Source organism: Somniosus microcephalus, chromosome 19 (assembly GCF_052327205.1).
Source record: "Somniosus microcephalus isolate GS21.2 chromosome 19, FLI_Smic_1.0, whole genome shotgun sequence".
NCBI classification, from domain to species: Eukaryota; Metazoa; Chordata; class Chondrichthyes; order Squaliformes; family Somniosidae; genus Somniosus; species Somniosus microcephalus.
Genome location: NC_141005.1, coordinates 59243718 through 59265767, shown reverse-complemented (window position 1 = coordinate 59265767; position 22050 = coordinate 59243718). Strand labels below are relative to the sequence as shown.

Below are 22050 nucleotides of genomic sequence, written 5' to 3'. Positions count from 1 at the left end.
GCGTCGCTCAGGGCCAGCCTTCTGGATGCGGCATGGGTCGATAAACTGCCGTGGGTTATGCTGGGACTGCGCACAGCGCCGAAGGAGGATTTACAGTCTTCTGCTGCGGAAATGGTTTACGGTCAGCCACTTCGGGTTCCGGGCGAATTCCTGCTGTCACCTACACGGCCGTGGTCTGCAGCCGGTCAGCGGGATGCCCACCGGGACGCAGCTCAGTGCTTCAGACCTGTTCTGACCTCGCAGCACGGTTTGCCTTCCTCCAACGTCCCCGTGGAGCTGTCAAAGGCCAAATTCGTCTTTGTACGCCAAGACGCCCATCGCACCTCGCTCGCACCTCCATATGCGGGTCCGTTCCAGGTTCTACAGGCCGGGGAGAAGAGTTTCGTGATCGACTTCGGGGGCAAGCCGGAGCACATCTCCGTCGATCGCCTCAAGCCTGCGCACCTGGACCTCGAACAGCCAGTCGAACCTGCTCAGCCCCCGCGCCGGGGCCGGCCGCCGGCTACCGCCGCACCTACCCACACCGTGCTACCTGCCAGTTCGCCACCTGCTCAGCGTTTTCCTCTCCGGGAATTTAGGAGTCGGTCAAACAGGCTTGTCCGACCTCCTCTGCGATTGACGTTCCTCATTAAAGACAATTCTGGGGGGGCGTATGTGGCAAAGCCATCAAGAGACTCTTGCAGTAACGTTTATAATTGTCTTTAATCATAGTTGTTACCTTTAAGTGTGTGAGCTGTTTAAACAGCGCAGGATCGATAAAATCGCGATCTGACGCGATGATGTCATCACGCGGGTCACGTGACGTTCCCAACGGCGGGAAACGTGATGACGTCATGACGTCAGGGGGGTAGGGCGTTTCAGTTCAGTCCTCGTGGATCCAGCTTGTGTACAGACCTGTTTGGAGTTTCTCCTGCGTTCTTTTGTTTTAACTGTTTCAGCACATTAAACCACGTTTGTTTAACTGTCAGTTTCAACCGCAGTATTTTCGTAGTAGTGTGAAGACACCTACACCATCTTGTTTTTCTTCTTCATTCCGGTTCTTTTCCCCCCCATTTCCTCTTCCATTCCTCACTGGTCATTTGTTTTAAGCATTGAATTTCTAGGTTGCTCTCCCTGGAAATGTTCAGTAATTTCAGCCTGGGTTTCCCCACTTTCTGATCCACACCATCTCTCTTTTTATTTTGCCTGAACCTACTTTATAATTTTCAACTTTGCCATATCTGTTACCCTTTAAGTTATGTTTTAAATGTTTAATGCTTTTTTTCCTGAGTTTTTTTAATACTTGTTATTTTACAATTCTTCTTCTTGCGAGCAGCAGAGGAGGAAAGCGGACCTAACCGGAACCAGAGTAGAGGCAAGTAAATAAAGAGCGCGGTCGGAGAGCGGCCTGAACCCACTGCGAGCAGTCAAGGGGGAAAGCGGACCTGGGAATAGGAGCAGAGAGGGGAATAAATCCAGGAGTGACACCACATTGGTTGATAAAGGCCACATCGTTTTTTTTGCTCTTCAAGTTAGGGGCCGGGGTTAAATAGTGGTTAGGGATAAAGCAGGAGCTTGGAGATTAGTAACTGTTAATGCTACATTAAATTAGTAACTGTTAATAATATATTTTATTAATAACTTGAATTAGATACATCTTAGTCTTAAGTTTCTGTAAAGTTGGTTAATAGTCAAGTAAATAAAGGCATGGCAGGGCAGCTCAGTCCTGCGGAATGCGCATCCTGTGCCATGTGGAATATTCAGGATGCTTCCCGTGTCCTGGACAACCACATGTGCAGGAAGTATCGTCAGCTGGAGGAGCTCGAGCTCCGGGTTTTGGAGCTTGAGCAGCAGCTGGCGTCACTGCGGTGCATCCGTGAGGCTGAGAGCTACGTGGATAGCAAGTTTCAGGAGGTGGTTACTCCGCAGCTTAAAAGTGTGCAGGCAGAAAGGGAATGGGTGACCGCCAGACAGAAGAGGAGGACCAGGCAGGTACTGCAGGAGTCCCCTGAGTGCATCTCGCTCTCCAACTAGTATTCTGTTCTGAGTACTGGTGAGGGCAATGGTTCCTCTGGGGCGTGCAGCCAGAACCAAGTCCACGTCACCACGGGTGGCTCAGCTGTACGGGTGGCGGGGGGGAGGAGGAAGATAGGGCAAGCAATAGTGGCATGGGATTTGATGGTTAGGGGAGCAGACAGGCATTTCTGCGGCTGCAGACATAATTCCAGGATAGTATGTTGCCTCCCTGGTGCCAGGGATAAGGATGTCACTGAGCGGCTGCAGAACATTCTGAGGTGGGAGGGTGAACAGCCAGCGGTTGTGGTCTACAACGGTACCAACGATGTAGGTAGAAAGAGGGATGAGATCCTGCAGGCAGATTTTAGGGAGCTAGGAAAGAGATTAAAAAGCAGGACCTCAAAGGTAGTAAGCTCTGGATTACTCCTGGTGCCACGCGTGAGTGAGTATAGAAATAGGAGGATAGAGCAGATGAATGCGTGGCTGACGAGATGGTGCAGGAGGGAGGGCTTCAGATTCCTGGGGCATTGGGGCGGGTTCTGGGGGAGGTGGGACCTGTACAGGCTGGACGGGTTGCATCTCAACAGAGACAGTGCCAATATCCTCGTGCGTAGGTTTGCTAGTGTTGTTGGGGAGGGTTTAAACTAAGTTGGCAGGGGGATGGGCACCAGGATGTAGCATTAGAAAGGAGAAACAAAGGGCACAAAGGATGGGGAGAGACACATAATACTAGAGTAAGAAATAGTAAGGTATTAAGTGGGGTCAGACGTGGTGTACATGGATTTGCAAAAGGCGTTCGACAAAGTGCCACATAATAGGCTTGCCAGCAAAGTTGAAGCCCATGGAATAAATGGGATAGTGGCAGCATAGATATGAAATTGGCTAAGTGACAGGAAACAGAGAGTAGTGGTGAATGGTTGTTTTACAGACTGGAGGAAGGTATACAACGGTGTTCCCCAGGAGTCGGTTCTAGGACCACTGCTTTTCTTGATATATATTAATGATTTGGATGTGGGTGTACAGGGTACAATTTCAAATTTGCAGATGACACAAAACTTGGATGTATAGTGAACAGTGAGGAGGATAGTGATAGACTTCAAGAGGACATAGATAGGCTGGTGGAATGGGCGGACACGTGGCAGATGAAATTTAATGCAGAAAAGTACGAAGTGATGCATTTTGGTAGAAAGAATGAGGAGAGAAAATATAAACTAAAGGGTACAATCCTAAAGGGGGTGCATGAACAGAGAGACCTGGGGGTATATGTGCACAATTCGTTGAAGGTGGCAGGGCAGGTTGAGAAAGCAGTTAAAAAAGCTTACGGAATCCTGGGTTTCATGAATAGAGGTATAGAATACAAAAGCGGGGAAATTACGATGAACCTGTATAAAACACTGTTTCGGCCTCAACTGGAGTATTGTGTCCAATCCTGGGCACCGCACTTTAGGAAGGATGTGAAGGCCTTAGAAAGGGTGCAGAAAAGATTTACAAGAATGGTTCCAGGGACGAGGGATTTCAGTTACGTGGATAGACTGGGGAAGCTGGGGTTGTTCTCCTTAGAGCAGAGAAGGTTGAGAGGAGATTTGTTGGAGGTGTTCAAAATCATGAGGGGTCTAGACAGAGTGGATAGAGGGAAACTGTTCCCATTGGTAGAAGGGTCGAGAACCAGAGGACACAGATTGGCAGAAGAACCAAAGGCGACGTGAGGAAAAACTTTTTTACGCAGCGAGTGGTGAGGATCTGGAATGCCCTGCTTGAAAGGGTGGTGGAGGCAGACTCAATCATGGCTTTCAAAAGGGAGTTGGATAAGTACCTGAAGGAGAAAAATTTGCAGGGCTTAGGGGAAGGGCGGGGGAGTGGGACTAGCTGAAGTGCCCTTGCAGAGAGTCGGCATGGGCTCAATGGGCCGAAGGGCCTCCTTCAGTGCTGTAACCATTCTACAATTGTATCATTTGTGTATACTCATCTAGAGGCAAAGCTTTTGCCTACATAGATATGCTGGTTGTAGCTGAAGACTTTAATAATGCCGGGACATATATGAAGCATAAAATTTAGCCCAAGGGTACCATTAAAAATAACTGCATTTTTTTCCTTCAATTTAGTTCAGTACAAAACATATATATTGTACAAAAAGACAGCACTAAAATCTATTTAAAGCAATTGGTAAATACACAAATACAATATAAAAAAATATAAATTTAATGAAAATAGGAAAGCAGCTATTATTGCTGATATAATTCATATTTTGATATATAAATATACGCAAAAAGAAGCAATTTAATATCATAAGTTACTGAGAGACTCCTCCAATAATATAATGAGATACCCTCTATATTATAATAATAACATAGTGCTCGTGCAGAGTTTCTCTTTTAACAGTTAACTTTCTAATAATTGAATGTTTAATGTTTTAAAGCAAGGTTTCACAAACTGCAGCTCCAAATTCTAGTCAATTGTTTGCAATTACTCCTTAGTTACTGGTTTGTCCTGTTTGAGTTTTGTGGGCCAGGAGGTTTGAACATGGCTGTTGCTAAGTCAGAATGCCCAGATCTTTTAGTATCAGCAGCCTACGATTATATGCAAACTATTGGGAATATGGAATTCGAACTTTCAAAAATTCAAACCGATACTGCACTCTTGCGCATCCCCGATTTTCATCGCTCCACCATTGGCGGCCGTGCCTTCCTTCAGCTGCCCTAAGCTCTACAATTCCTTCCCTAAACCTCTCCTTCCTCCTTTGAGATGCTCCGCCTCTTTGACCAAGCTTTTGGTCACCTGTCCTTATGTGGCTTGGTGTGAAATTTTGTTTGATAACGCGCCCGTGAAGCGCCTTGGGATCAATATTCCCTCTAAGCTGCGTGGCAAAGGTCCCAAGGGCTGCATTTGGGACATTCCAAATGTAGCTGGATGCTTTAATGGGAGAATTAAGGTATTAAAGAGATGGGCTTCTGTGGGCCAAGTAGCATTTTCTCATACTTGACTTTTCTTTTGTTCTTGTGTACACCCGCCGATTTACGACACAGGAAAGCCCAGTGTCAACCTGACTCGGTTGCTAGCACCTGTTGCTGTTGAATCAGAAGATTATGAGTTCACGAGTTCATCCTCGAACTTGAGGATGCGATCTAGGCTGACGTTTCAGTGAGGGATGTGCCGAGCCATATTGTGGTGGAATACAATTCTGTTGCTGCTGGTGGATGCCTAGTTTTGAGCTGCTAGATCTGTTCAGAATCTATCCCATTTAGCACAGTGGTAGTGTCACCCACACAACATGGTGTTGTAGGAATTGACGAATTCCTAACTAATAACTGAGGTCGACTCAGGAGATCAATCAAACAGGTCTTTAATGTAAAACGAAACGAGTTCAAACAGTTTGATGAGATCGATACAGGAGAGCCACGAAAACAGGTCTTAACAAGATGGAGATTCCACGAGGACTGCCTGGGCAGTCACGTGGTTTGCGACGTGACGTCATCGCGTTTGCCCGCGTTTTCCCGCGCTCTTAAAGGGGCCACGCCCCGTGCGTACAAACACTATATACAAAACAAAGTAATGTCTAACACCATGGTACAGGCTTAGGCTGGTGTTGGAACATCGTTAAAGGGAATTATATACAGTTTCCCAGAGTCATTCAGTGGCTCCGCCACAATGTGATGACTGCTAGAGGGCAGTTAAAAGTCAACCACATTGCAAATTTCCTTCCACTAAAGGACATTAACCCAAATGGGTTTTTACAACAAAGTGGTAGTTTCATGGACCATTACTGATGGTAGCTTAATTCCATTTAGTTGAATTTAAATTCTACAGCTGCTATGGTGGGATTTGAACTCACGTCTCAAGGATAATTACTCCAGGCCTCTGGAGTACTAGTCCAGCAACATAACCACTATGCTACTGTAGCATGATGAAAGGCTTTGATAGCACAGACAGAGAGAGTGTGTTTCCACTTGCGGAAGAGAACAAAACATAGAGGCCATCAATTTAAAATACTCAACAAGAAATCAAATCGGGAATTCAGAAGAAACCTCTTTACTCAGAGAGTGGTGAGAATGTGGAACTCACTACCACAGGGGAGTGGTTGAGGCGAATAGTCTGGATACATTTAAGGGGAAGCTAGACAAGCATATAAGGGAGAAGGGAATAGAGGGTAATGCTGATAGAGTTAGATGAGGAAAGACGGGAGGAGGCTCAAGTGGAGCATAAACACCGGCATGGACTGGTTGGGTCAAATGGCCTGTTTCTGTGGTGTATATTCTATGTCATTCTATGCTGGAAACACCCAGCCAGTCAGGCCGCATCTGTGGAGACAGAAATGGTGTTACGTTTCAGGTCGATGACCTTTCATCAGAATTAGAAGGTGTCAGAGATGAACAGCTTTTAAGCAAGTAAAGAGCCAGGGAAAAGTGGGTGGTGGGGAGTGGTGGGGGTGCAGGGGTGGGGTGGTGCAGGGAAAGAACATCTCATTTGCTGTTCTGCATTTGTCTCCATAACAACAGTGGCTGCATTTCAAGAACACTTCATTGTGGCAGGAATGACGTATGAGGAGAGATTGGGTCGATTAGGCTTATATCCGCTGGAGTTTAGAAGAATGAGAGGTGATCTCATTGAAACTTATAAAATTCTAACAGGACTAGGCAGACTAGATGCAGGAAGGATGTTCCCGATGGCGGGGGAGTCCAGAACCAGGGGTCACAGTCTAAGGATAAGGGGTAAGCCATTTAGGATTGAGATGAGGAGGAATTTCTTCACCCAGAGAGTGGTGAACCTGTGGAATTCTCTACCACAGAAAGCAGTTGAGGTCAATTCATTAAACATATTCAAGAAGGAGTTAGATATATTTCTTAAGGCTAAAGGGATCAAGGGATATGGGGAGAAAGCAGGGACAGGGTACTGAATTTGGATGATCAGCCATGATCTCATTAAATGGCGGAACAGGCTCGAGGGGCCTCTTCCCTTTTGAGCTTGAGCCCGGTGCCCCGGTTACAGAGTTTGTGGTTAAGCAAGAAACTTTACTGCGTTTCAGTTTATCTGGGCCGCCTTAGAATCGTGAAGACTTTAATAAGACTTCCCCTGAGTGTTCTCTTCTCCACTGTAAACTGTTCCTTGGCCTGTCCTGGTAACCCAGGTGCCTGTGCTGTGAGGAGAGACAAGGAGCTGTATGAATAAAGCCACGACTGGTATCAGGCGAGCCTGGATCCAGTAACTAGGTTTATCACACTGTTAGCTTCTGGGCCCTTAGTAATCTTCACTGTTGTGGCCTATTGGACGTTCTAAGTCATGTGTTCTGTTGCATTACCGTCTCCCTTTGGGGGTAATTTTAACCCCCATAAATGGGTGAATTTGGTGTGGGTGGGAGGTTAAAAAGATAAAAATCTGAAACAGGAACCGAACCCGCCCACTTCCAGTTTTAACGGAGGCAGGATGAGGGGCGGTGACCAATCCGCTTGCAGGATGTGGCTTGGTCATTTAAATATTTTAATGAGGCCGCGCGCCTTTATTTTAACAGGGATTCTACTTTCAACCACAGTTGGCCGGGCTTCCCTCGCCTCGGGAAACCTGGCGGGTGAAAGGAGGTGAGAAGGGCTGGATCCATGAAGTAAGTGCCTTTACAGCACTGCTTGTGGGCCAAGAGGACCAGGACTATTTCCACCAGGCCCAACAAGCTTACCTGTAAACCACTGCCCACCCCACTCCCCCCCATGATCTGTCTGCCCCCCTGTACCCCCCTCCCCCACGATTGGCCCCTTCGACCACCATCTGTCCGCCTCCCCCGCGATTGGACCCTTCGACCACCATCTGTCCACCTCTCCCGCGATTGGACCCTTCAACCACCATCTGTCCACCTCCCCCGCGATTGGACCCCCCTCACAATCTCTCCCACCTCCCCGCACTAGACCTCCTGCTCTCAGCTCGACTGAGGCCTTGTGCTGCAAGCTTTCCCGCTCGACAGGCAGCAAACCTACAGAAAAAAATGAAAAGGTGTAGGGCGTTCGGGAAACCCGTAACTCTGGGTTTGATGTTCCCAACTCCACCCCACCACCAGCTAACCCCCCCCACCTTCCACCCCACATGGAACACGTCCCAAAGGTAAGATCAGGGCCATTATACCTCCTTTCAATTATCAGAAAACCTTGTGATAATCAAAATGTCAAAATATGGAGACTTTCCTCAGAACGCTTTTGCTGAACTGTACATTGATATTCATGTTACCGAGAACCAACAATGCTGTACTGTGTAATAAAACCTCATCACACGTTCTATAACATAAGAAAACTGGCTTAAATAATAAGCATGAACAGTGTGTACAACATTGTAACATACATTACTGCATCATAACAGATTTATCACAGTGTGTATAGAGTTACTGGTTTATCAAACCAGTTTAAATCATGAAGTAACAGATCAAAGAGCCTTGAATATTTCCACATATTTACAGTATTATAATGGGTCAAACACCAATCAAAAATAAGTCAAAGATAATTGCTTGCCTCCTGGCAGTCACTCTTTCTATTTGAATTATTCCTTGTGCGACCTGTTGTGAACTGTGACACGTTTGCCATTGTCACTTACTGTTAGAGAGAATCTGGGCAGGTTGTTCACCATTGTTAACACCTCGCTTGAATGAATGCAGAAAGCCATGCTCATCACTGCCTCCCTCACTGTCACCCTGTTCTGCGGTGACCACTGATAATGATATCCCGCCCGTGAGCTCGGTGCAGTACTGACGCTGTCGTCCACCTTTAGATGTGTGTCAGGGTCACCGTTGTCCGTATTTAGGGCTCACATCTTCTTTCGCCTGCTCATCCACGAGCTCATTAGCATCAGGAAGAGGCTGCTCATCAAACTGCAGTTGCTGCAACAGCTGTGGATGGTTGGTTCAGTCACGGTGCAAGGTGGCTGATCTCTATGGCCTGCAGGGTATCGTTGCTGCCTTTCTTCTCTTCGTGCACGTAGTCACATTGCTCATTGGGTGGTGCTGTAGACAGCCATGACATCTCTTGTCGTGCCTCGAATCATAGGCTGGTTGCGACTTATTCTATCTGGGAGCTTTGTTGCTATAACTTCGGACAAGTATCTGTGCTTCGGGTAAACGCTCCCTTCTGCCTTGCTGTGTCCCTCGCAGTTGCCAGGCCTGCTCCGTGAAAAGTTCTTGTGTCATCCAAGTCATAGGCAGTAAGTGCACCCTCATGAAACACTGCGGGTTCACAGATCTGCTGGTGCACATTTGAGGCTTTTTCCTTCCCTGCCGCACGGCACGTGCCAGGAGTGTTTTCCCACCTGAGCATTTGAACCCAGTTTTTGTTGGGCATAAGTTGGTAAAACAGGCCTAACACGTCTGTATTAGAAACGGACTCTGGACGGTAACTAGGCAACATGGCTGGACCAGCCTTCAGTCATATCCAGTGTGACGGAATTCACCTCGGGGAAGGTCACATACACCCCGCCGCATCTCAACGTTGAGAAGCCAGAGACTGCCACCTCCGAGGTGGTCTCCAGTGGACCCATGCTGTTGGGCAAACTGTCTTGCTTTTTCCCACCAGCCACGAGCAAAACCCCTCCGACAGAATGGTTCGCTGTTCAACTCTTCTCTTTCTAAGTTGTGGAAATTGTCTGCTCGTCTTTCACTTGTTGGAACTTACCTTTGAATTTGCACCCTGCCAGCATTTTATCTCATTCTTCAGCCACATCAACAGTTTATTTGATGGCTTTCTGTACTTTCTTTTTCATTCTCGGGATGTGGGCATCTCTGGCAAACTGCTCATCCCCAGTTGCTCTGAGAATGTGGTTGATGTAATAAAACTCACGACGCACTTGGTTTGAGTATAAAGCAAGGCTTTAACCAACTTGTTTCAGAACATGGAGGTCTAGTTGTATCCACTAGTTCCTTGTCTTACAAAATGTCCCTGGCAAGCTGGGGCCAACGCCCGAGTAGACTCCTTGGACGGCGCCACCAGCTGGCCGTCCAGTGTTATTTCATAGGTAGTTTCTCGATGATGAGATTTATGACAGTGGTGGTGGGGCTTCTTCTGTCTAATTATTCTTTGTAGCGGTTTGATACAACTGAGTGGCTTGCTCGGCCACTTCAGAGGGCAGTTAAGAGTCAACCGCATTGGTGTGGGACTGGAGTCACATACAGGACAGACCGGGTAAGGACGGCAGGTTTCCTTCCCTGAGGGATATTAGTGAACCAGTTGGGCTTTCATGACAATCCGATTACTCATGCCAGTTTTGATTTTTTAAAATCTGAATTCAGTTTCTCGAACTGCCATTGTGGGATTTAAACTCTAGGGGCTAGAAATTTGGTGCATTTGTGCCTCTCATTAGCACCCCCGGGGGACGCTAATGGGGCACAAATGACTTTTCGTCCGGGTGTGGCACCGCTAACAACTCCCACTAAATTCTGCAGGGGTTTAGCGGCGGCGGTAACCAGTAGCGCCCCACTCCGCTGCACAGGCGATGACACCATCATCACCGTGAGCAGCGCCCTGTTTTCGCCCTGCCTGCAAAATTGGCCCATGCCCCCTGAATCTGTGCCAGGCGATGACAGCGACTGATTCAATGGGCGGGAACGGAGTGGCAGGAGGCTCGCGGGGCGATAAGTAAAGGGGAGGTGGCGGACGGGGATAAAGAAAACGGCCGACCTACTTGTCGCGGCCCGTTGCGCCTTTGAACACGGAGTCTGTGCCGCGGTCTGGCAGCACGGCGCTCCTCTTGAGTGCCGGGCTGCTGGCATGGCACCCCGCTCCCCGGTGGTCCAGGTAGGGCCCCGCAGAGTTGTGGGCTTGGGCCTTCCCCTTTAATGAGGGGAAGAGCCCTTCCATGCGGCAGCGCTACGTGGCCCAGTGCGTAGCGCCTCAGAACGTCCCGATATTCGGGGTTAGCGCTCTAAAAAGGAAGTGGAGTGCTTGAATTAACGTTCCACCTCCCAATTGGGGCGCTAAAACTGAAATTAGCGGTCGCCGGCGCATTTTTCACCAGGCACTAAATTTAGTGCCCAGGCGATGTTAGCGGCCCAGAATGGTCGCTAACGAATTTGCCCCCCTAGGTTATTAGTCCAGGCCTCTGGGTTAGTAGTCCAGTAATATAACTACTGCACTACCGAAGCTTCTTTGGTTTTTCTTTTTGGTACCCCTGTTAGTCTTGCTGTTTTGGTTTCACCATTTCTCTCCTGTCTCTTACGTTCCCTGCAATGTCAAAGCAAACTTCAATCACACACACATTCCAGCCTGTTAGCTGCCATCAGTCTGGGATTGCAGTGAGAAATTAACATGGCTCAGAGGGCGGCCTGCCAACAAATATGCCTGGCTTTGTGATGTATCCATAATAGGCAGTGCAGCCAAAAAATACTTTAATATATCAATTGTTTAAAAAAATTGCATTATATATACATTAAATCAAATTCAATTTACTGCTGCACCAAAGCTTCAATATGTCTACATTTTTGGTACATCAAAGATTGATGTTTGGAGACGCCACCTTTTCTTTCTATTTCTATTTGCCCCTTTCATTTTTTAGATGTTTCCTTCTCTCTAACACTCTCTTGCTTCACAATCTACTCCCTGTCTGAGAGACAGCAATGATCTTTGTGGTCAGATGTGACCCCCTTTTTCATGGCCCTCTCCCTTCATGTGGGAAAAGAGTATTTCCCCATTACCTCTCCCTTACTGCACGGCGGGGATAGGGAAATGACAGTAGCTTGATGGGCAGCAAAGTCTGGACAATCTCCCTGTTATCACCTGGCCTCCAAGAGATGTGTGAGGGTATCCTGAGTGAGCCATTGAATGATTTTCACTCTCTCTCCTTGAGGAAGTCTCTGGCTTTCATTCAGGACCTCTCCTTAGTGGTGCAGCTGGCATCAATAACTCGTCGGGGGTACAAAATGGGGAGACAGTGGTGGCGGGGGTGGGGGCGGGGGCAGGATGAAACCCCATGATCCTGCTCTGCTCCCCCCACTAGAGCTTCTAGCACAATACAGGTAGATGCCCATCGGTGCACCTTAGGCGCCCGCTAGAGCTTGGGGAGTGTAATGCGGCACTGGCCAGCCACCGTCTGGGGAAGCTGGTAGGTTCGGCGGCAGCGTTTGTGCCAAGTAGTGATCGGCCCACTTTACAAGAAGGCCAATTTCACTGGGTGCAGAATTTACTCCTCTGGAGTGTTCCAGGCCAGGCCCCCAGCCCTGGAATACTCCCGGGAGCCCTGCTGTTATTGCTGTTGTCCAGCCCACCACCAGTGCTGGAGGTGGGAGCAGCAAGAATTCCATTGGCCAATCCCATTCAGCCGCCGCCTTTTGCGGTATCTGGCTTCCTGGGGACGATGGCATTAACAACTTGCATTTATATAGCGACTTTGACAGAGTGAATCACCTTGGGACGTTTTTCTGAGGCGTAATCCAAAAAACTGGATGCTGAACCAACGAAGGGGGCGTTAAGAGGGGTGAGCCAAAGCTTGGTCAAAGAGGTTGGTTTTAAGGAGGGTCTTAAAGGAGGAGAGAGGTAAAGAGGCGCAGAGCTTTAGGGACAGACAAAACCAGCGGCCATTCCCGTTCACAACCTGTACCCCAGAGGAAAGTCATAACTATTTTCGGGAGACCCGGTCCACCCCCACCTGGACTACTCCCCAAATATGACCCACGCTCCGAGGAGCTTGGGAGCTGCGGTTTCCTGGGCGGCAGGGTACACAGAACCACCATGCCCCCACACTGCCTCAGTAAGGCTCCATTTTAACTGTCCTCAGCAAAAATCCCCTGAATTTCATGTTAATGTGCAGCAATTCGGAGAGCGTAGCCGGTGAGAGGTCACATGACGGTGTTGTGACAACGAGCTTGAGTACTACATGTCAGCACAGTGGTCTTTACACTACAGTTCATTATCATATAATCACATTTTAAGTGTGCTAATTTTTGCAATTTATATATAATAACAAGAGGAAATCGCAATTGTGGTGCTGGAATTGGTGGTAATTATAACAATTAGTCTTTATTGTTTGCCTTCAGTGCAACAAGCAACTTAATTTTGTAATTAATAGGGAAGGTTACATGCTATACAATTAGGAGTATTTACATTGTTCTTGGCTGTAGATACTGAACAATGGTAATTACCTAATGCAACCTCATCATTATTCTTGACTGCCATTTATATACTGCTTCTTCCACTTACTGCAGCTGTGGCTTTTTCCAATTTTCTCCTCACATCCTCAGCCAGTGGCTCGGTGGGTCGCACTCTCGCCTCTGAGTCAGAAGGTCGTGGGTTCAAGCTCCCACTCCAGAGACTCGAGCACCAAAATCTAGGCTGACGCTCCAGTGCAGTATTTCTTGATAAGTGCTGCACTGTCGGAGGTGCCGTCTTTCAGATGAGACGTTAAACCAATGCCCCAACTGCCTGCTCAGGTGGATGCAAAAAAATCCCATCGCACTGTTTGAAGAGGAGTGGAGAAATTCTCCCAGGTGTCCTGGCCAATATTTCTCCCTCAACTGACCTCACCAAAACCAAAATTATCTGGTCATTTATCTCATTTGCTGTTTGTGGGAGCTTGCTGTGTGCAAATTGGCTGCCGGGTTACCTTACAGTGACTACACTTCAAAAGTACTCAATTGGCTGTAAAGTAGTTTGGGACGTCCGGAGGGTGTGAAGGGTGCTCTGCAAAAGCAAGTTCTTACTTTCTGGCTGTGCTACAGATCTAAAGGAGTCATTTGCCCTCTGGTGCCTCAAAGAAGAGGCCATTATTCACATGTGCGACTCGATAGTGTATATTGGCTATTCAACAATTGAGGGCACTGCAACTGAGCTCGATTGAGTCTGTATTTAACGTCCACATACCTCTGATATACCAACATTTGAAGAGGTGCAGAGAAGTTCTCCCCAGCATCCTGGCCAATATTTATCCCTCAACCAACAATACCAAAACAAATGATCTGGTCATTATCACATTGCTGTTTGTGGGAGCTTGCTGTGCGCAAAGTGGCTGCTGCGTTGCCCACATTACAACAGTGACTACACTTCAAAAGTACTTCATTGGTTGCAAAGGGCTTTGGGATGTCCTGAGGTCATGAAAGGCGCCATATAAAATGCAATTTATTTATTCTTTCTTTAGGTGATTTCCAAGCAGGGCCACCTCACACTGATCAGCAGTGGAAACTGTGCCTGAATGTTTTATTTCCTGTTCCTAGCTCATGGGTGCTGAGGCCAGCTGTAGAGCACCTACTGCTGGTCCGACTGAGATCAAGGAACTGAGCAGAGACAGAAAGTAAGACCTTGCTGGCCTGTGTGGCTCAGGTACATTTGTGTGTAATCTGCCCAGGAAACCAATTCAAAGGAGCCCATTGTAATGGCCAGACAGGAGGGGATGTGGCATTTGTTGATGACTCATCGGTCTTGGAAAGTTTGATGGCCACTTACATTAAATTTTCAATATTTTCCCCATCTTCTCCTTTCCAAAACATGCCCAACAACAATGCTTATATAGTGCCTTGAGCATAGCAAAATGTACCAAGGTGCCTCACAATCGGGGATTAGACATGAGCAACAGTAGGAGGTAGGTTAGGGAGGCGCGGATGAAGAGATTACTTTGAAGGAAGCTTCTGAATGTGGAGAGGCCAAGTGGGCAGGGGAGGGAGTTCCAGAGTACAGGGGTAAGGCTCTGCCATCTATGGTTGATCAGATAGAGGGGGAAATGCCTGGTAGACCCCAGTTGGAAGCGTAGGGGGTTGTGGTAGCGACATGGGGCAAAGATCAGCGGGGAGTGAGGCTGTGGAGGGATTTAGAAGGCAGGAATGGTGCGATTGATGCATAGAGAGATGGGGAGCCAATGGAAGTTGGCAAAGATCAGTGGTGTGGGCCGTGGAGTTCTGGATAAGTTGGAGTTTATGTTGGGTAAAGTTCTACTGCTTATGTAGGGTTGATAAAATCATAGAATCAGAGAAATTTACGTAACAGAAGGAGGCCATTCTTTGGATCTTTGGAGGCCAGTGATGAAAGTATTAGTCTGGGGGTAACCAAGGCATGGACAATGGTTTTGGTGGCAGTCAGGGTACGTAACGTTATTAAGCATCTGCTGTGGGGAGCCAGTGCTCCAGTACATTTTGCTGAATTGATTGGCAGGTAACTTAATGGCTCTATGGCTGATTCTCCAATGCAGTACTGAGTGGTCTGCACAGAGTAATCCTAAACAGAGTGCTTCTAAACAGAGTGCTAAGGTTGGGAATTTGGAGAGAGTGGGAAATCAGAGCAGAGGGAAAGGAGGAGAGAGCGAGAGGAGCGGCCAGAGATAAAGGTAGGCCCGAGAGCCCGGAGGGAGTGCAAGTGTCAGGGATCGAGGGAAGTGATGTCAGCACAAGGGAAGGAGCTGAAAAGAAAAAATAATTGGTGAGTAGTTGGTGATTGATTTTTTTAAGTCTTGAGTTTACTTCTGTTAAGTTAGTTAATAGTCTATTAAGTAGAGGCATGGCAGGGCACCTCAGTTCCATGGAATGCACACCTCGTGCCATGTGGGAACTCCAGAACGCTTCCCGTGTCCTGGACAACCACATGTTCAGGAAGTGTCGTCAGCTGGAGGGGCTCGAGCTCTGTGTTTCTGAGCTTGAGCAGCAGCTAGCGTCACTGCGGTGCATCTGCGAAGCTGAGAGCTACGTGGATAGCATGTTTCAGGAGGTGGTCACCCCGCAGCATAAGAGTGTGCAGGTAGAGAGGGAATGCATGACCGCCAGACAGACAAGGAGGGCCAGGCAGGTAGTGCAGGAGTCCCCTGAGTGTATCTCACTCTCTAACAGGTGAGGGCGATAGTTCCTCTGGGGAATACAGCCATGGGTGGCTCAGCTGTACAAGGGGGGAAAGAGGAAGATTGGGAAAGCAATAGTGATAGGAGATTCAATAGTTAGGGGAACAGACAGCCGTTTTTGTGGCCATTGATTCCAGGAAGTTATTCTGAAGGAGGAGGGTGAACAGCCAGAGGCCATGGTCCATATCGGTATCAACGACATAGGTAGAAAGAGGGATGAGGTCCTTCAGGCAGATTTTAGGGAGCTAGGAAAGAGATTAAAAAGCAGGACCTGAAAGATAGTAATCTCCGGATTGCTCCCAGTACCACGAGCTAGTGAGTATAGACATAGGAGGATAGAGCAGGTGAATGCATGGCTGGAGAGATAGTGCAGGAGAGAGGGCTTTAGATTCCTGGGACATTGGGGCTGGTTCTGGGGGAGGTGGGACCTGTACAGGTCGGACAAGTTGCACCTCAACAGAGCCGGGGCCAATATCCCCGCAGGGGTTGGTGGGCGGGGGGGGGGGGGGCGGTTTCAAGTGCTGTTGTGGAGGGTTTAATCTAATTTGGCAGGGGGATGGGCACCAGGATGTAGCATTAGAAAGGAGAAACAAGGTGCACAAAGGATTGGGAGAGACAGATAGCACTAGGGTAAGAAATAATACGGTATTAGGTGGGGTCAGACAAAGAGAGAATACAAGAAGGCCTAAGATAGGTTTACAGTGCATGTGGGTAAGCGCACGAAGCGTGGTAAATAAAGTTGGTGAGCTGCAGACACAAATAGCCGCATGGGAATATGATGTTGTGGCGATAACGGAGACCTGGCTCAAAAAAGGGCAGGATTGGATACTAAATATTCCTGGATATAAGGTGTTCAGGAAAGATAGGGAAGAAAGAAAGGAGGTGGGGTGGCAATATTGATTAAGGAGAATATTACAGTGCTGGATAGAGAGGATATCCTGGGGGGTCAAGGACAGAATCTATTTGGTTAGAGTTAAGAAACAATATAGGTGCCATTACACTACTAGGTGTATTCTATAGGCCACCAACTAGTGGGAAGGATATAGAGGAGCAAATTTGCAGGGAAATTATAGAGAGGTGCAAGACCTATAGAGTAGTGATAATGGGGGACTTCAATTATCCTATAGACTGGATAAAGGGCAGAGAGTGTTCAGGAGAACTTTCTTGATCGGTACATTTCCGGCCCAATGAGGAAGGAGGTATTCCTGGATCTGGTTCTGGGGAATGAGGTGGGTCAAGTGGGGCAAGTGTCAGTAGGGGAACATTTAGGGAACAGTGATCATAGTATCATAGGTTTAGATTAGCTATGGAAAAGGAAAAGGAGCAATCTAGAGTAAAAATACTTAATTGGAGGAGGACCACTTTCAGTGGGTTGAGAACGGATCTGGCCCGACTAAATTGGAATCAAAGATTGGCAGGCAAAACTGTAATCGAACAATGGGCTGCCTTTAAAGAGGAAATGGTTCGGGTACAGTTGAGGTACATTCCCACGTGGGGGAAAGGTAGGGCAACCAAAGCCATTCGGCTCATTCTGCCTGTGCCGGCTCTTTGAAAGAGCTCTCCAATTAGTCCCACTCACCCTGCTCTTTCCCCTGAGGCAGAGCCCTGTAAATTTCTGCCTTTTCAAGTATTTATCCAATTCCCCTTTGAAAGTTACTATTGAATCTGCTTCCATCGCCCTTTCAGGCAGAGCCTTTCAGATCATAACAACTCGATGCGTAAAAAAATTCACCTCATCGCCCCCCCTTGGTTCTTTTGTCAATTATCTTAAATTAATTTTATGAGTTTTCATTTTAATGCCTGGGTGGGGAGAGGCGCGCCTTAATTAATGACGTACTCGCCTGGTGGGGGAGGCTCTGCTGAACGCATGAACTGAAAATGATCCCTACAGTGCCTGGATCGTACAAGAGGGGATCTGATTATGGGATTTGCTGCGAGACTGTTGAAAGTGAAAGCGATGCTTTAGAAGTCCAGATGGCACTTCCCTGTTGAGCAGATGGAGACACTCAGTTTTCATGGCAGTTTGTGAACAAAGTAAGTTCATTGACTCTGCCTGAAAGTATCTAATTTAGGAACAGATGTTCTAATGGATTTAAACATTAATGCTCTGGACCGCAGTCCCTGTGCGATCAGCAGTAGGACAAGGCTGAGCTGAGGCAACACGGCGAGCTCAGAACAGCCAGCAAGTGATCAGCAAACCTTTTTATTCCCTCATTGGGGCCGGAAATGAAGCAAAAGAATCATGCATCATTCTTGTTGCAATCACATGTTGCATTGCGATGTGATTTACTTCATCGGACTGTGTGTTTGTGAACACACAAGAAAAGGTTGTCAACCACTTTTCATGGAGACAGTGCCCCTTTAAATAAGTTGGAAGCACCCCTGGCGATGCTCCTCAACTTATTTGAAATGACACAGCACATTGTAGGTAGCCTGCTGGAAGTCGCAGACATGATAAGCCAGCTGGCCTTTTTCTTATTCAAGATTTAAGATAATTGGCAAAAAAAAAAATTTTTACGCAGCGAGTTGTTATGACCTGGAATACAGTGCCTGAAAGGGAGGTGGAAGCAGGTTCAATAGTAACTTTCAAAAGAAAATTGGAGATATGCTTGAAAAGGAAACATATGCAGGGCTATGGGGAAAGAGTGGTGGAGTGGGACTAGCTCTTTCAACTAACCGGCACAGGCACGGTGGGCCGAATGGCCTCATTCTGTGCTGTAGGATTCTCTGATTCTATTGTCTTCAGATTAAATCAACAAAGCCCCTAGGCATGGTTCGAAAGCACGAGAATTCCAATTGCAGGATAATGAGGAATGTCAGAATCTTTGCACACAGTTACTGTATTTTATGAGTTTAACTGACCATGGAAAATCAGGCTGTAGTTGAAGCTACTGCTGTAAATTGGGACATGTTTGCACAAAGAACACTTTGGACAACTTAAGTTGAGACTGCCAGCACTTTCAAGCAGAATGATGGTTGCTGAGAGACAGCTCAGGGTGACGTTTGATTCATCAGGTAGGATGTACAGTTAGTGCAAAACAGGATTTCCCACTCTGCAAACACAATAGGGGCAGAGCAGTTTAAACCTGCACCTCGTGATCAGGTCAATCCATACAGGGGTTTAACATTTACTGGCCGTGGTCTTGTTTAGCAGTAATCCCAGAAATTCTACTTTTGTTTGGTTGGATGCACGCGGGGTAAGGCCTGGTAAAAGGCTGGTGTACCTGTCGGCCATTCTTGGCAAGGCCAGCAACTTTACAGTGAGCTTGCTGCAGGGTGCATGAGATCCACCCCTCTGGTACTGGCCATGCAAGCCCCTAGTGCTGCCTTTAGATAACCTGAGATTATGACTCCTGCCCCTTCCTAACCCATTTACTAATGTGCATTTATATAGCACCTTTAACGTAGTAAAAATGTCCCAAGGTGCTTCACAGGAGTGTTACTAAACAAAAGTTCTCACTGAGCCATATAAGAAGATCCTAGCAAAGATTCTTCTTCTTCTTAGGCAGTCCCTCGGAATCGAGGATGACTTGCTACCACATTAAAAATGAGTTCTCAGGTGACTGATGAGTCCAATGCAGGACCTACAGTCTCTGTCACAGGTGGGGCAGACGGTGGTTGAAGGGGCGGGTGGGTGGGGTGCTTGGGTTGACGTGCGCTCCTTGCGCTGCCTGCGCTTGGCTTCCGCTTGCTCCCGGCGAAGAGACTTGAGATGTTCGCCGCCTTCCCGGATGCTTCTCCTCCACTTTGTGCGGTCTTGGGCCAGGGATTCCCAGATGTCGATGGGGATGTTACACTTTTTCAAGGAGGCTTTGAGGGTGTCCTTGAAGCATTTCCTCTGCCCACCTGGGGCTCTCTTGCCATGCCGGAGCTCCGAGTAGAGCGCTTGTTTTGGGAGTCTCGTATCGGGCATGTGGACAATGTGACCCGTCCATCGGAGCTGATTGAGCGCGGTCAAAGCTTCGATGCTGGGGATGTTGGCCTGAGCAAGAACACTGACATTGGTGCGCCTATCCTGCCAATGGAGTTGCAGGATCTTGCGGCGGCAGCGTTGGTGGCACCTCTCCAGTGCTTTGAGGTGCCTGCTGTACATGGTCCATGTCTCTGAGGCATACAGCAGGGCGGGTATCACTGCTGCCCTGTAGACTATGAGCTTAGTGCCGGGTTTGAGGTCCTGGTCTTCAAACACTCTCTTCCTCAGGTGACCGAAGGCTGCACTGACACACTGAAGACGGTGTTGGACTTCGGTACCTATCAAAGATTGCCAAAAGCTTGGTCAAAGAGGTAGGTTTTAAGGAGCATCTTAAAGGAGGAAAGAGAGGCGGAGTGGTTTAGGGAGGGAATTCCAGAGTTTAGGGCCTGGGCAGCTGAAGACAGGGCTGAAGGCTCAGCTGCCAATGATAGAGCGATTAAAATCGGGGATTAGTTGAAACAAATTGCCGACACAAACACAATCTATTTCCTTCATCATCTCGATCAAATCACCCTTAAGTCTACACTTCTCTGAAGTGTAGAGACCCAGCTCTTCGAGTCTATCTTGGTAACTAAGATGCTTTAAACAGGGAATTAATCTAACGGTCCTCCTCTGCAGCCTTTCCAAAGCCTCAATATCCCCCACCATGTGGGGTGAAATGTGGCGGGGGGAGAGGTCACTCTCCTGAAGCAGGATCAAGATTCCTGTAAAATGGAAAAGCACCTTCCAAACCAAGCCACTGGAAAAACCCACATAAACTAAATTCTCTTTGCCTGATATGTAATGCAAGCTCAAACCCTGCAAGGACACACACTCCCCTTTCCAAAGTTAGGCACAGGCTGGTGAAAGCCAAGGTTTAAGGGTCCCCCTAGTGTATGTGTAGGGGCACTGCTTGGAGGCGTGTGCGGCAGCCTAATGGTTATGGCACTGCACTAGCAAACCTAGAGGCTGCGAGTTCATAATCCCACCCACGGTAAATTGTGAAATTGAATTCAATAAATCTGGTAATTTGAGGGCTGGTACCCAAAATTGGCCATGAAAAGCTGCTGGATTGTTATAAAAATCCAACGACTTCACTAATGTGTCTCCCACATTCCAAGCACAAATTTAAAAAAAAACTTCCCACTGCTTCCATAGATTACTTGCTGAATGCGCAGAGTTCTGTTCGGATTTAAATGTGTGAAGACCACAAGCTATGCAGTCGTGGCAAAATGTAATTGACGGTGAAAGTTTCCCAACTTCAATAAAACAGGGCATCTGTTAAATTGAGTCAAGTATTGAACACAGGAATAAAGCAATAAGATGTGTGAAATTTTCATCTCTTTCTCAGCCAGAGTTCTAAGGAATGGAATAACAGTTGATGATGTGAAAATGAACTGGCAGGAGGCTAGAACATCGCTGGGATATTTGCCACGCAGAGCGAGTCATACATAGGCTACACGTGGAATTGGAAAACAGTCGGATATATGGGCCGCTTTCCTGCCGACCTACACTACCACCACCCCCACCCCACTCAAGTCCAAGCAAATGGAGCAACCTCAAGGAAAACTGCTGAACTGACTGACCCCCAATATCCCAGTCAAGCCCTAAAGTGCCAGGTACCCACCTCAACCCAATGCACAGTGAAGGTTTCCAGCCTCACAAACCCCCCGGAGCAGGAATGACCCCGACCCTGTCACCGAGTATTCTCACCCTAACACATAGCATTGTCTATACCATTTAATGTATGGATCTGCAAGTATTGTGTATTCTGTAACGCTGAATGTACTCTGTATTAAACCATTGTTCGAAAGGACATACAAACCTTTACACAACACAATACCAGGAGCCTTTTTGGAAAGAATAAAGCCAGGAGGGGCTCTACATTCATTCATGCAGACACAAAGCTCTTTGTGTTAAGAGTGCCTTTGGTTGCTATGAGCAGTGACACTGCAAATGGGTTTGTAAAGATCTCCTCTGTTCGGTATTGGTAGTGAGATCGTAAGGAGGTTCTAAAGGACATTGGAGAGGAAATCTTCACAATCACATTTACGACCTTCTTACACAAGGTGACGAGAGGGTTTCCATTCTATTTTAGTGGACGGACAATCGGGCGCTGCCGGCTCGCGACTTTCCGCGCTGAGAATGCCCAACCACAGAATTAACTCTCGACTTCCTGAAAGTAGAACGATGGAAAAGGTGGGCTGTAGCTGGGGGGTGGAGGAGATGGGATCAGACAGCTCACCAGTCACCTTTTCCGGGAAGTTCACGTCAGCAGGCATTGGGATCGGGTGTGGCTGTGCTGCACCGCACGGTTGAATAGCCCGCCGAGA

The 22050-nt window shown here is 47.7% G+C and overlaps 1 long non-coding RNA gene across 1 annotated transcript; it reads left to right on the top strand.

Moving 5' to 3' along the window:
* The first annotated feature begins 882 nt into the window (after positions 1–882).
* Positions 883–21557, top strand: LOC147104494 (uncharacterized). Its single transcript, XR_015072395.1, has 2 exons — positions 883–1354; positions 21069–21557. It is a non-coding gene; the product is annotated as an uncharacterized LOC147104494 (long non-coding RNA).
* The last annotated feature ends 493 nt before the right edge of the window (positions 21558–22050 follow it).